The sequence below is a fragment of the Gekko japonicus genome, unplaced genomic scaffold, assembly GCF_001447785.1.
Source record: "Gekko japonicus isolate JY-2015 unplaced genomic scaffold, Gekko_japonicus_V1.1 scaffold1642, whole genome shotgun sequence".
Classification (NCBI taxonomy): Eukaryota; Metazoa; Chordata; class Lepidosauria; order Squamata; family Gekkonidae; genus Gekko; species Gekko japonicus.
In genome coordinates, this window is record NW_015172604.1 from 94,345 (window position 1) to 109,024 (window position 14,680).

The following is a 14,680-nucleotide window of genomic DNA, read 5'->3' on the forward strand; positions in this document are numbered from 1 at the left end:
GGTGGGAAGGTAACAGCGTTCCGTGCGCCTCGGTGTTTAGTCATGCAGGCCACATGACCACGGAAATGTCTTCGGACAGCGCTGGCTCTTCGGCTTTGAAACAGAGATGAGCTCCGCAACCCTAGAGTCGGACTCGACTGGCTTTCGAGCAAGGGAACCTTTACCTTTACCTTTTTACCAGATGTTCTCTTTTTAGAGGACATGTCCTCTTTTTTTGGTGTCTGTCCTCTTTTGGGTTGGAAGGGCTGCCCTCTTATAGTTCCCCAGTGGAGGCCTGCTTCGGCTTAAATAGCAGGGGCACTTAAGATGAGATTTGTCATAGTGATCAGTTATAGTTCCCCAGTGGAGGCCCGCTTCAGCTTAAATAGCAGGGGCACTTAAGATGGGATTTGTCATAGTGATCAGTTGTTTAAAGTAGTCAGTCGGGAAATATGTCCTCTTTTTTGCTTTTCAAAATATGGTAACCCAGTGAAGTGTAAGAACGTGTCACTGGTGACCAAGATAATTCATGCTACAGTATTTCCCATTACTATGCATGGGTGGGGGAAAGTCAGACAACGAAGAAAGCTGCAAGGAAGAAAGTTGATTCATTTGAAATGTGGTTTTGAGGAGACAAAAGGGACAAATAAATGGGTTCTAGAACAAATCAAGACTGAACCCTCCCTAGAAGCTATAATGACCAAACTGAGGCTATTGTACTTTGGTCACATTATGAGAAGACAAGAGTCTCTGGGAAGAACAAACGTGCTAGGAAAAGTTGAAAGCAGGAAAAGAGGAAACTCCAACATGAGAGGGACTGACTCAATCAAGGAAGCCACGGCCCTTCATCTGCAAGAGACAAGGCACTTAACGATAGGATCTTTTGGAAGTCATTAATTCATAGGGTCACCTTAAGTCGGAAGACACTTGATGGCACTTAATGCACACAGACACCTGCGCCCCTTGTACTAGGAAACAACCATCTAGATCAGGGGTGTCAAACATAAGGCCCGGGGGCCGGAACCAGCCCATCCAGGGCTCTTATGCAGCCCACGAGCAACTGATGCAAGGGAAGGAGTGCCGGGGGTGGGGGAGTGGGCGGAGCCACTCCATTGTGGCTTTAGCATGGCAGAACAACCTCATCCGCAGCATTCAAGCATTGTGGGAGTATCTGCACAGTGCTGCACTGCTGCTTCTCCAGTCTGCCTGTGTGGGTTTTCCTCTGCACATACCCCCTCCCAGCCCATGGGGCCTTGCAGTGAGGATATACCAACTCGGAGCTTACCAGCTGCTGACCTATGTCTAGTTTCTATCTCTGGTACCTGGCATTACGCTCTTTGGCACACATGGTCCAGCCTGATGAAGTGACATTTATGTCAGATCTGGCCCTTGTAACAAATGAGTTTGACACCTCTGCTCTAGATAATTGTAGAAGCAAACCAATGGTCATTGATCTTCCAAACAGATAATGCCTTTGCTATGCTATGTCTTTTATTGCCTTGCAGAACTTGGCACACATGTTTGCCCCATCTGGGAGCCCACTGGCAAAGAGTGGCCAAGGGGATCAGACGCAGAAATATCTGACGGCAACCATGATCTCTTCCGTTTGAATGCGATTGCCCACAGTGTCAGGAGGGACGTCCCCAGCAACCCCGCCTGCCTCCCAAACACGTAGCCCCTACAGGGGAGGAGGCAGCGCAGACGGGCAGGGAGAATGGGCCCGGCTCAGGGAAGGCCGACAGCAACAGAAGGGGCCAAGCGTGGGGACTTCCCACTACAAAGACGGCCCAGGAGTTCCCATCTTCCGACAGGAGTGAGCCAGGGATTCCCTTCAGGGCTTCCCAGAGGGACCTGGAATCCTCCCATGCAGACCAGCCCGTGGGAGCCTGATAGCAAAAGGGGACCATGGGGGACAGGAAACCACTTCCTGCAGGGAAGAAGAAGGGTGGGGAAGGTTTAACAAATGCAAACTGGGGCCCATCCTTAGCCCCATGGCTAACCTGCTCTGAGGCCCAGGGGGTGGAGCGGACAGAGGGAATGGGATAAAAAAGATGTTAAGCGATAGCTGAGGAGGAGACATCTGATCCCTATGATGCCGGATGCGAGGAGGTAGGGCGCGGCTCTGAGCCCGCTCCGCTTGGATGCTCCAAAATAGAGATTGGGAACTGGAGGGGGCTCAGTGAAGTAACCAGCGTCCCCTGGTCAGTGGTCTGAGGCTTCGCATACACCCGAGATTCCCTGACTCTGGATCCACTCCAGCCGCTGGATCAGCTGTGGGTACACCCAGAGACTGACACAAAGCCTCACCCACTCAAAGGAAGAAGAAAGAAAAGAAGATCTGGGGTCCATACAGCTGGCTTCTTGCGGCAGTGATGGCTCCCACCTACCTCACACAGGACAAGGGCCACTCTTTGCTTGGCCCTGGTAGGGATGAGGTGGTGGCAGTGATTCTGTGGCCTCTTCCTGGACTTTTGCCCCAGAATCACTAAGACTGCCCCTGAACCCAGTCCTGTCTCCTTGGATTGGCAGCAGATTTGCAGGACTCTTCCTTAACACATGCTCCCTGCAATGTCGGTGACAGAACCTTACATCTACAAAGCATGGGCTCTACCTCTCTCCTCCACAACTCCACAAAAGCACGTGAATAATTGCCATTTGAAGGAAGCAGAGCTAAAAGATGAGGGAATGAGTTTATAAACGATGAGTGTCGTCGTGAGGGCAGCCTCTCACTCCATATGTCCTTAAACGTTGCCTCAACATGATATATGACACTCAAACACTTCCCACATCATCAAATAAGTCATAAATGCCACATCCATGTAATCTGCCTTCCAGCTTTTTCCTGTGGTGGGCTTTAAAGTTCTTTTGAGATGTCATTTAGTGGTACTCTCTGTGAGAATACTTGGTGATTTTCCAAATGGTTGGATGGACTAGATACAACGGGAAGATGTCTCACAAGCAGAACTCTGAGATGCCTAAGTCAAGAGGACATTCTTTTCTGTCATGAGACTCAGAGCCTTTAGGTGCCTATGGATGAAGATTCAGAGCCTTTAGGTGCCTAGGGATGAAGATTTCCATCTCCCACTTTCCACATCCAAAACCACACACATGATCTTACACTGCATGAAAAAGAGACTGGGCTAGGGATGGGCACGGACCAGGAAAATTGAGGTTTGTGGTTCAGAGTTTTCATGAGCCCCGAACTGTCGATGAACTCTTCCACTGTGTGAAAAAGTTTGTGGTTTGTGCTTCAGGGAGTTTGACCCACCCAGAAGTGAGCTCCATAGGCATTTAAATGCCTTTGGAGTCCACCTCCGGATCGGGCCAGCCCAACTGAGCTCCAAGAGTGACCTCCAAAGGCCTTTATAGGCCTTCAGAGCTCACTTCTGATCAGGCTCCAAAGGTATTTAAATGCCTTTGGAGCACACACAAACCCTCCCTGAACCTAACGAACCTCCATGGAAGTTTGTGGGAGTCATGTTCTCTCGAACCCCTGGTTCAGGAACCACAAACCAGCCTGGTTCATGCTCGAACCAGAGTTCATTTGTGGGTTTGTGCCCCTCCCTAGACTGGACAAATTGCTATGACAGCTACAGGAACTCTTCAGACTCACAGGCAGTCAGGTGGATCCGGCCACCCTACAATCTCTGGGCACCCAATGAAGTAGACAGGCAGTAGATTCAGGACAGACAGAAGGAAAAACATCTTCACATAACACATAATTAATTTATGGAACTCACTGCTGCAAAATGTATTTATTGCCACTAGCATAGGTGGCTTTAGGTAAGTACAAAACAAATACACAGAAGATGTCTCCATCAATGGCTATTTGCTACAACAAGCAACCTGAACCTCTTGTGTTCACAGGTCGTTGACTGCTGCATACCAGCTGTTGGGAGGGCAACCACAGAAGGAGTCTCTGGCCTCTGTGCCCGTTCTTGTGGGCAATTTGGGGTGTCTGGCTGGCCACTGGGGGAAACAAAATGCTGGACTAGATGGACCTCCGATCTGATCCAGCAAGGCTCATTTTATGCGATTAGGAAAAAGATGCCCCCAAGAGTGTGGGAAAAGATGGAAAGCCCCCAAGAGTGTGGAGTGTAAGCAGTGTGTGTGTGTGGGTCACACGCTAGGGGCAAAAAAGATCTCAAGTTGCACCAAAGGCCTTAAAAATACCCAGCACCCAGCCTGGTCCCAGACTCACCTGACAACACAAAAGATGAGCCCGAGAAAGTCCAACCAGTGAGCAGGCACCTGCAAAGACGCAGCTCAGGAAGACCACCACTGGATACCATCCCCATACATCACTGATCATCTGTTTAGGCAGTGCAGCATCGGGGCCCTTTCCCAGACTTATCTTCACTCGGCTACCGTTACGGATGTACAACAACATGGAGGGGGTGGAGATGGAGAGGAGCCAGGGGTGGTGGCCAGGTAGGGCTGCCAAATCCCCCTGGGGGGCGGATTTCCCCCCGCTTTGGAGGCCCGACTTCCGCCCCCGCAGAATCGGGCCCCAGGGGGAACCCCGTCCCCGCATGCACGTCACAGGGAAGTGACGTCATGACGCCGGGCACGCTGGGGGCAGGGCACAGCCATTTGAGGGGAAAACAGAGCGTGCCCGGCGTCATGACGTCACTTCCCTGTGACGTGTATGCGGTGCGCACGCGCCGGGAGCAAACTCAAAGTCCCCCGCCGGCAGGTAAGTCTGGACTTGGCAACCCTATGGCCAGGGGCAGCTCCTGCCTCTGCTTCCTCCCCCCACGGGAGACAGGGGCTTGTCATCAGGATTCCGGCTTGCTGCCCAGGCCTTAAAAAGGAAAGAGAATGCTGACCAAGAAGGAAGGAGGGTCCTCTCCCCAGACTGCGAGGGAGAGGAGGAAGAACCAGGTGGCTGCAAACGCCTCCTTTCTCCATTCCTAGCAAGGAATGGGCCAGGGACTGGGAAATCCCTGGAGGCATACAGGGAACGGGCCAATTCTGGATTGGGAAATTCCTGGGGATTTGGGGGTGGAGCCTGGGGAGGGCAGGTTTTGAGGAGGAGAGGGATCTCAGCGGGATATAATGCCATGGAGCCTACCCTCCAGGGCTGCCATTTTCTCCAGGGGAACTGATCTCTGCAAGTCTGGAGATCAATGGTGATTCCAGGAGTTCTTCGGGCCCCACTTGCAGGTCGCCAACCCTAGCCAGAGGACTCGGGCACAGATGCAGACCCTGCCTCATTCTTGTGGGAAGCGAGTGCAGATCTCACAAAAGGCAATGGCGGCTTTTGAAAACAGGAAAGCCATCTGTCATGTCCGCCTTTCCACTAGTACATGACCTGTAGGCACAGTCTGGTCAGAGCACGGATGGGAGGCCACATGGGTACACTGTGATGACTAAAGGGATGTTCAAAGACAGAAAACCTCTGAAGACCAATGCTAGGAGGTAGCATCTGGGGAAGGTCTTGACTTCTGTGCCCTGTTTATTGGCACTCTTGGCCACTGTGCGATACAGGATGTGATAAAGTTGCCAACTCCAGGCTGGGAAATTCTTGGAGATCTGGGGGGGGGGGACACGGACACGACCCCTGGGGAAGGCAGGGCCTGAGGAGGGGAGAGACCTCAGCTGGTTATAATGCCATTGAGTGCACCCTCCAAAGAAGCCATTTGCTCCAGGAGAATTGATCTTTGTCATCTGGAGATCAGTGGTAATTTCATGAGACCACCAGGCACCACCTGGAGGTTGGCATCCCTACTAGATAGACCGACGCTCGTATCCAGCGGGGTTCGACTTATGCTTTTGCCTTGAGTTTCATGACAGAAGAAAGGCAAGGTATAAAAGCAACAAACAACGATTGGGACAAACATGTCCTTGTAAAGCAGACAGCAGAAATTAGGACTTCTGTGTTTTTCCGTGTTTTTCTATACGTTAACAAAGCTGGAAATTAATTTTATGTGATTCACCCAGGTAAAGAGTCGATAGAAGCCAGAGCCAGATGGAAAAGGGCTACCTAGTAGTTAGAGGGGAGGCTTCCTTTGTAATTAATTTAATTGCCTAGCCCTGCAGTTACACTATTGCCTGGAGAAAAATGTCTTCGTTTTGGCAGCTTGCAGCACTTTGAAACAACAAACTGATTTCATATCTGTTCTATTATCTCTCGAGGTCCGTACAGCATGAGACAACCGCAAATTTGCCAGTCTGTGTGAGGATGCAACCCACAGTGTATAACGGCAAGAGACTTTAGCTGAGCTGTTACGCCAACTGTAGGCGGAAGGTGTGGGGCCCCAAGCAGAACATAAAACAAGGCGATTCTTTTATGAAGCCCACTTTGCAGCCAGGATCTGCTCAAGCACTCTTCAAAGCTTTGCCCTCGTATCAATAACACCAGGACTGGGTCCTTAATGGACACGGTAAGTTGACTCTTCTGCAAGCTGATCAAAGCGGTTTTGTAGTTCAATTCCCCCCCCCCAGTATATTTTAAGTGAAATTATGTTATTAATGGCGAAACTGTTGAGTATTTTAAATAAAGCAGACATCTGTTCTGAACACTAAAAGCTGCAAAGATTTTTCTTTTTAAAAAAATCAATCTTCATCTTATTATATTTTCCAGGAAAAAAATAGCATGCAACGGCAGCCTTGTTTAAAAAACACCCTCCAATGTCCCTTCTGGTGGAGGCAAGAAGAGAGATTTGGATATATAAGGGTGGTTGTTCTACGAAACCCACGGACAGGCTGGTGGCAATTAGAGGGGGTCAGATGATGCTAAACTGAACAGAACTCTTTTCCAAGTAGGATCCACAGTAGTACTGGTGGCCTGATAGGGTTCCCAACCTCCAGGCAAGGACTGGAGATCTTCCGGAATTATGACTGATTCCATGACTACAGAGATCCATTCCCCTGGAGAAAATGGCTGCTCTGGGGGGGTAGACTCTATGGCATTATGCCCCTCTGAAGTAGCCTCCCCTTCCCAGGGTCTACCCCAAAATCTCCAGATATTTCCCAACCTGGAGCTGGCAATGCTACGTATCAGATGCACCTATTTTAAAATGCCCATTCACTCTGGGTCTTGGGCTCCCAGGGCGCACACACACGCAGAGCAGAAGTCACTCCTCTCCCCCCAGTCAGCTAGGTCCTTCATGGCTCTATAGCTCTATCCTGCTTCTGGTTTCATAGAAGCCGACAGGTGCCACTGATTTTTGTGGGAGAAATTTATGGGGCTGTGATCAAGACTGCTGAGATGTGGGATAGAATCTGCCTCCTTACCCTGACCCCAGATCCATCAGTGTTTGAAGCAGGAAGAAAGGTTTGCTCATCCGTGTCTCAGAACGCAGCTTCCTTCCTTTCTCCCACGGAAGGAAATGGAAGCCATTCGTCCTTATGGAAGAAAGTAAGCACAGTCCTCATCACACTGACAGGAGCTTTGTTCTGAGTACGTCAGAATGGGGCAGAGGGAGATCTCCTCTGTCAGCCAAATAGATTTGCAGCCATGTTCACAAGAATGCAGTCTCTATACATGCAGCAAGTCTATAATTGTCTTCTAGTTCATTCTGGACTTGTCTTTGAGGAAGTGTTAATGGCTCGGTGGCAGAGAGCCTGCTTTTCCTGCAGAAGGTCCTGGTCTCCAGTTTAAAAAACAGGATCAGGTCGCAAGTGATGTGAAAGACCCTTGACTTGAGACCCTGAAGCACAGCTCCTAGTCAGAACAATGCTGGTCTCTTTGGACAATGCTGTCCTTAGAGACCAACACGATTCTGGGGGTAGAAGCGTTTGCGAGTCAAAGCTCCCTTCATCAGATACAAGTCGGAATGGAGACTCCTGACTCCATATATCCCCCTTATAAGGACTTACAAGGACTCCGGGATCTCCATTCCAACTTGTATCTGACAAAGGCAGCTTTGACTCTTGAAAGCTCACACCCTGCAAAATCTTATTGGCCTCTAAGGCACCACCAGACTCAAATCTAGCTCTTTTACCGCAGACCACCGCTACCCTCTGAAACAAATACTAACCTTGGGCCCCTACTTTCCCCTCTAAACTTTTTTGATCCATTGGACCCTCGGTGGCCACAACTTTTGAGTAATTCTCAATACATTTGAGTAATTCTCAAATCTGAGCATGAACTTGACCATGTCCTTCAAGTGCCTTTCCCTTGAGCACTGGAATTCAAGTCTCTGAGACCACACTATTATGAATTTGAACTTGGTCTAGCTGCCCCCAAAGAACTCTTAAGATTTTTACATGAAGATGCTTAAAATTCTGTTTGTAACCCCTACTATTCCCAGGGTTTGTGGGGGAGGGGAGCGAGAAGAAGTCATGCAAGAAAAACTGTTTTTACGTTTGTCATGAAGACACATCGTTATGGTGCGCCCAAACAGCGGTAGCTTCTGAATTGCACTAAAGCATCAGAAAAACAGAAATTTATCCAGGATCTTTGAGAGAGGTTTTATGTGCAGAAAGGGGGCAGTTGAAGCTTCTCACGGCAGGGAGCTAAATAACAAATGTGTTCTGTGCCATCAAGTCACTTCCGACTTATGGTGACCCTATGAATTAATGACCTCCAAAACAAAATATCTTTAACAGCTTGGCTCAGGTCTTCCAAACTGGAGGCTGTGGCTTCCTTTATTGAGTCAATCCGTATCCTTCTGGCTCTTCCTCCTACTGCTTTCAACTTTTCCTAGCATTATTGTCTTTCCTGATAATGTCCATATCAAATTTGTAGTAAAAGGGCAGCTAAAGAGACCAGCTTAAAAGCTGACAAATATAAGGACAGCTCCATCATCAGCTATTAGTCCTGATTTCAAGATGGAAGCAGAAACTCTTTGCATACCAGTGGTGAGGGGGTAACGACAGAGGGACAGGCTTTGGCCTCTGTATCCTGCGGTTTGGCCCTTGGGTTGGCCACTGTGTGAAGCAGGAGGCGGCATCAGATGGGCCTGTGGTCGAGCCCCCCAACGGCTGCCCTTAGGTTCTTAGGCAGAATTCCCAGCAGCCTCGTGTGAATGGCACTTTCCTAACCACAAAGGACACAAAGGAACATAATCTCATCATCACCAGTTATTTTACATGATGACCTTTCTTCACAAGGAAGCCACGCCTGATGGCAGACCGTGCTGGGAGGTTGCCCCGTGGGATTCTTCGCCACCACAAATCATTTTCAGACCCCTTTGCGAGGAGCCACAATCCCCCAAACAGGAAATACCTTATTAAAGGGACCTAACTGGGAGCGTTCCGTGAGCCTCGGCATCTAGTCACGCCACCCTCGGCGTCTAGTCATGTCTTCAGACAGCGCTGGCTCTTCGGCTTGGAAACAGAGATGAGCACCGCAGCCCTAGAGTCGGATTCGACTGGCTTTCGAGCAAGGGAAACCTTTACCTTTACCTTACTGGGATTTGAGTGGGTGTTGTTTTTCAGGCACGAGAGCAGCCTCAGCTCTAGACCAGATGAACAAGCAAGGAACGCAGACTGCTCCACTGCGCTCTCCACATCAAGGGAGCATGAAATTTGTGGGCGACAGGCAGGGTGGCCGCCAGCTCTGGGTTGGGAGAGTTCTGGAAGTTTTAGGGTGGAGCCTGCAGAGGGCAGGGTTTGGGGAGGAATCTTGGCAGGGTTATAGTGCCACAGAGTCCACCCTCCAGAGCAGCCATTTTCTCAGGGGGAACGGATCTCTGTAGTCTGAGGATCGGCTGTAATTCCAGGAGATCTCCAGGCCTCACCTGGATGTTGGCAGCCCTAGGGCCTGGTGCTCTGTTTCAGACCGCAGGTCACCTGCCACCGCTGTGCCACCTGGAAGCACCTTGGCTGGATCTGATCCCCTGCCCAGACTAGAGCCATCTGTCCCCGTCTCTCGTGCACTTCAGGAGTCCTACAGACCTTGCGGTACCCTTGAGAGCGCCTTATGCGTCAGCTTGGGTGCTCTAAGACCGGGCTGTTGGCCTCCAGCTTGAAGATTACCCGATTAGCTTACAAAGCCCCTGAGGACAGCAGCAAAGCGCTTACCAGGACCCTGCAAGAGGCCCCAGAAAGGAACCGCTTCAACCGTTTCGTCCCTTGGCACCTAAGGCGATGGCCCTACTCTGTTCCAGGGAAGGAGAGAGGCAGCAGCAGGAAGAGCAGGAGACATATTGAACCGTGGCTCTGATTAAGGATGGGCACTTTCCAGCTCCACGAATAAATCTGTCCATCAGGGCAGAGACTGGTATCCAGCAGGCGAGGGAGAGGCGTAAAGCTCTAACCTGGCTGTCTCTCCCCACCCCCCCAGCCCTGTTTTGACCCGACCTGTAGAGCAAGAAGCTCAGTCCCAGCTTGGAGGAGCAGATGGTCCAGAGCGCTAATGAATCGGCCCCTGTCTTTACCATGCCGGCTCCTGCTGGGGAGAGGTTTTAATAAACAGCAGCCATAATAAATAAACCCTTTGACTGATCTGAGCTCTTCGCTTTTCTCTCCACCTCCCTCGTGCCCATCAACTCATGGGCACAGCGGGATCCCGAAATTACGTTTTTTAAAACTGCTGTGCGCTAGAGTAATTTTTGTTTTTAGGTTTTAAGGCAACCGCCTACCGGGCTGTGTTGTGTGTTTTTTTAAAGCACGTGCACACCCTAGAAGCCAGAATCCTCATTCTATGGCATTCGATTCCACCCCACCCCACCCCATCCCAGTTTATTCCTTTATACAGATCAATCCCTTCAGACCCAACTCTAAGGCTACACTACTACTTCCCAAGTGTTTTTCTCAACAGCAGATCACCTTGCATTGGGGGAGGGGGCATTCTGCAAGACATGGGTGAACTATGAAAGAGCTCCAGGAGTAAACCCCCACTGAACACACTGGGATTTACTTCTGAGTAAATAAGTGTGGATGGCCTCAGGCTACCCCAGTCTTGTCAGCTCTCAGAAGCTAAGCAGGGTCGGTCCTGGTTAGTACTTGGGTGGGAGACCTCCAAGGAATCCCAGGGTCACTGTGCAGAGGGAGGCAATGGCAAACCACCTCAGAAGGTCTCTGGCCTTGGGGGCCGCCATAAGTCAGCTATGACTTGACGGCACTTTCCAACACTAAATATGTATAGGATCAAACGATAAGGCTATATCCTAAGCGTACTTCTCCTGGAAATACACGGCACCAAAATCAATCGGGCTTACTTCCAGGTAAACGTCCCGGCCCAACTGAAGTTAGTCATGGCTATTGCTTGCAATAACCTCATACACCCCACTGAACCAGAACAAAGTCTGAGTCCAGTGGTACCTTTAAGGCCAATTAAGTTTAATTATGGGTATGAGCTTTTGTGTGCGTGCACACTTCAGAAATGACAGGCTGGCAGTGCAATCCTAAACACCGTTACTCCCCTCTAAATCCACTCAAGTTAATGAGCTTAGAAGTGTGGGATTCTGCTTAGTATTCCCATTAAAGTAGTGGTTCTCAACCTTCCTAATGCCACGACCCTTTAATACAGTTCCTCATGTTGTGGTGACCCCCAACCATAACATTATTTTCATTGCTATCATAAGACCATCAAAAATTTGTGTTTTCTGATGGTCTTAGGTGACCCCTGTGAAAGGGTCGTTCGACCCCCAAAGGGGTCGCGACCCACAGGTTGAGAACCGCTGCATTAAAGGCATTCCAATAGTAGAACAATTTGGCACAAAGCATTCTGCACGGACACGGATCGGAACCTCTCCAGGACCTCGGTCAGCTTTGGAAAAATCCCCCCAATCCCTTAAAAGGTACTCAGGCTTCACCTGCCTTTGAAGTCTGTCCCAGGCTTTTAATGTTAATGTCTGATTTTTATTAATATGGAAAACAATGAAGAGGAAGTGCCAGAGAGGCATTTGTAATGCAAACGCGCCCTCTAAACCAACCCAGGATTCCTCCCCCCTAAGTTTGCATAAAAGCCTTCAGGGCCACTAATGTGGCATACCAGTCCGGAAACAAACAATACACCCTTCTTACAAACTGTCCAAGCTGCTTTAGGTCTAATAATGAAGTGGCCTACCTCACAAGAGCATTGTGAGAGTAAATCTGTTTCAGGATTTTACAAATGTAGTGCCGGATAAATGACTGGTTGGGTGTGTGTGTGTGTGTGAAGATCCATAAGCAGGAGGTTTACACGGTTTTGATCTGGTTTTGGTGAAAGACTAGAGAATGTTGATTAAGATTTCTTTAAAATATACTGGTGGGTTAAAAAGAAAACTGCAAAAGACTTTCATCCCAACATAAAATAGTAGAACCCCATCATTATTTTAAAAAAATCCATGCTATGTTTTGCTTTCTAAGTCAAAAATTATGTTGTTGAGTTTGGAAAAGGGCAGGGTAGTTTCGGGAACAAAAAATAACCATCTGTAGGTAATTAAATTTCATGCTCGAGGGCACAAATTGATAACCTGACAGAGATCAGGGCGGAATTCCCATTGAACTGGAGATATTCACGACAATTAATTTTCACTCCATTCACAGATTTGGGGAAAGGGACCAGCCATAATTAATTTAGAGTGATTACTGCTAATAGCTGGGTAAGTGCTAAAACATGCACACAGAGACTATCAAGCAGCAGGGAGGGAAATCGTGTGCAAACATACACAAGCTTTGCAAACGCCGAAAACGGAAGAGGCTATGTCCCTCCTTCCTTTTCCATCATACAGACTGAATGCCAAATTTATTATTAGAAAAACAAAAAAAGTATGCAATATGGGCCTTTCAACACCGTCCCCCCCCCAGCATCAGCAATTGGTTCAGTTTCTGCTGGGCATGGAGGTACCAGAATTAACCAATTAGGGCTCCTGTCTGGGAATGGCAGAGCCAGTATTCTGTGGTCTAGAAGCAGGAGCTAAAGCCTGCGTTCCCACTGTGCGCTCCAGTGTTGAAAACCATATGGGGCATACATATCATTTATATGTTACAGTCAATATCAGAAATTTGGTGAATGTGCTTGACATTTAGTGGTAATTCTGAAGGTTTTTGGCAGCTCAGTGGGAAATGTCAGGCCCCCAAAGCTGCACCAGTATTTAGCTGGAGAGGGAGGGGGGGGGACAAGGAGAAGAAAGTTGTGACCTTATTTGCATTCTCCGGATTTCTTTTTCGTTCTCTTCCCCCTCCCTCTCCCACTGCCTGAGGAGCACAGAGAAAGAAAAGGGGGAAACAATCTTCCCACCCCAAAGCCATTTCCTGTTTCTTGGTAGAAGGGGTCAGGCTTGCACTGAATAATTCATGCTGTGGAAATGGGGTCCTCTCAGACCATGAGGGTTGTAATTCTGCCTCACCCTCGTGCCTTTCCATTTCTCTCCCCACCCTGTGGTTTGGGTGGGCATATCGATTCCTCTCTCTTTTCCCCCCGCTCCCACCAAAAGGTTGTCTAAGTCCAAGGTCACTTTCTAGCAAAGCGGTGGCCGGAGAAGAATTCTGCCTGGATGTTCCTCTCTGGCTGCCATGAGTCAGCAGAGAAAGACACCTCTGTCTGAACGGAATAGCCCTTAGTCATCACATCAATACAGAAATGTTTGGTAAGGCTTCCCCCCCCCCACCGCTTTGGTAGTGTTCTTTTTTTTAAAGAAAAATAATTATCCCCCCCCCCTTGGCTCCAAGCAGATTTTCTTTTTCTGAACAGCATCTGAGATTCACGTGCTCCCCTGGGCCTGGCTCAGTGCGGATAGAAACAGAGACACAGCTGATGTTTCCGAGGCCCTCCCTCCCTCCCCTGACTCTCCAGGCCGCCCCCCCCCATTAATAATTCCAGGAGAATTTTTATAATACTTATTCTAGGCTGTAGGTATTACCAGCATGAGTAATGACGGTGCTAAGCAATTCTACCGAGATCTCAGGATTACAAACTTGTTAATGAATTAGAGTAGGAGGGAATCTATTTCAAGTTTTAGAGACAGCCAAAGTGGGGAGAGGATTACACTCACGTGCCTGAACATTAAAATGCTATTTCTAAAAACTTCGCCTATAGAAAGGAATCCAGGGAATGCTAGTCCAGGGATCCTCCTGCTACTTTAAAACTGCCACCCCACCAATGCTCCCTCTAAGCTGTGGAGTCCTGTGGGCAAAAATTCTACTTGGTGAGCTACTGGCATTAAAGTTGTGAGCGAGCGATTTGGCTGAAGAGTCAGGGGTGGAGGCTGGGATGGGTGGGGGTTTGAGGAGGGCCCTCAGTGGGGTATAATTCCATAGAGTCCACACTCCAAAGCAGCCATTTTCTCCAGGGGAGCTGATTTCTGTGGTCTGGAGATAAACTGTAATTCTGGGAGATGTCAAGGCCCTATCTGGAGGGTGGCGGCTCTAATCCAAAACATACCATTAAAATTCACCAAACCAATAGTTAGCCTGAGCTTTTTTCCTTTTTTTGGGGGGGGTAGATGCTATATTTTGGAGCCAGTTTGGTGTAGTGGTTAAGAGTGCGGACTCTAATCTGGGAGAGCCAGGTTTGATTCCCCACTCCTCCGCTTGCACCTGCTGGATGACCTTGGGCAAGCCATAGTTCTGTCAGAGCTGTTCCTGAAAAAGAGCAGTTCCTGTCAGAGTTCTCTCAGCCCCACCTACCTCACAGGGTGTCTGTTGTGGGGAGGGGACGGGAAAGGAGTTTGTAAGCCGCTCTGAGACACCTTTGGGTAGTGAAGGGCGGGGTATAAATCCAATAAACATCATCATCTTCTTCTTCCATTAAAGCAACCACTACCGCTGTTCGAGATGAACTGAATGTCAAAGGCACGCTAAGCACTGTACAGAAGACCAAAGT

The 14,680-nt window shown here is 49.1% G+C and overlaps 1 protein-coding gene across 1 annotated transcript in view; it reads right to left on the reverse strand.

The window, feature by feature from the left end:
* NTNG2 (netrin G2) overlaps window positions 1–14,680 on the reverse strand; it is a 128,796-nt gene that overhangs the window by 78,369 nt on the left and 35,747 nt on the right. The gene's annotated exons all lie outside the window — the stretch shown is intronic.